Raw genomic sequence first — 933 nt, forward strand, 5'->3', positions numbered from 1 at the left:
GGCGGAGCACACTGCAGAGGCAGACGAGGCAGAGAAGACAAGCTACGGCGGAGCCAAGACGGCTGAGACGACACAGACGGAGTAGAGCAGAGGTACGCAGGGACGCGGAAGAAGCAGAGGCAAGCAAAGACTAAGGGCGCACATACAAGGCAGAGGAGCCGGCGAGAGGCGCGGAGATGAGGCGGCGACCGTGCAATGGCGGTGAGTGAGGTACAGAGGTGAGAGACACCTTAATATATGAAATTTGGTAAAGAGGACCATCTCTATCACGAAATTTGAAAATGTTAAAAAATTATTGATTTTTTATTTTAATCGTGGATAATATATATATATAGGGTAAAGTATACTTTTTCTTCCTGAAGTTTGGCAAAAATTTCAAAAATATCCTTAAATTTTATTTTGTCTCAATTTTGTTCCAAAAGTTTTCGATTTACATTAAATATACCTTCGACGGCTAAATTTTTAAAAAATTTAAGACCAATCTAACAATAATGCATGAAAATTATACTTGATTTGCTTGTGTGAGGATTATTCTTATGAAATTGTTGTTGAATTGATCTTAAATTTTTTGAAAAATTAGTCGTCAGGGTATATTTGATGCAAATCGAAAACTTTTGGGACAAAATTAAAACAAAATAAAATTTAGAAGTATTTTTAAAATTTTTATCAAACTTCAAGAACAAAAGATATACTTTATCCATATATATTATTTTTATATTCGATTTAATTCTGATTAAACTTTTAATTCTAATGATTCGATTATCAGTTTGTTTTCAAATCTTGGAAAAAAAATATCGATTTTGGTAGAATAGATTTGTAACTACTAGTATTAGCTCACCTAGCATAATAAAATCATCCAAGAAGCACTTGGACTAAGGTTAGATAGCATATTTAGTAATTGCTATAGTACTTTATAAATGGTACCTAATTTGC

This window comes from Arachis ipaensis, chromosome B08 (genome assembly GCF_000816755.2).
Source record: "Arachis ipaensis cultivar K30076 chromosome B08, Araip1.1, whole genome shotgun sequence".
Lineage (NCBI taxonomy): Eukaryota > Viridiplantae > Streptophyta > Magnoliopsida > Fabales > Fabaceae > Arachis > Arachis ipaensis.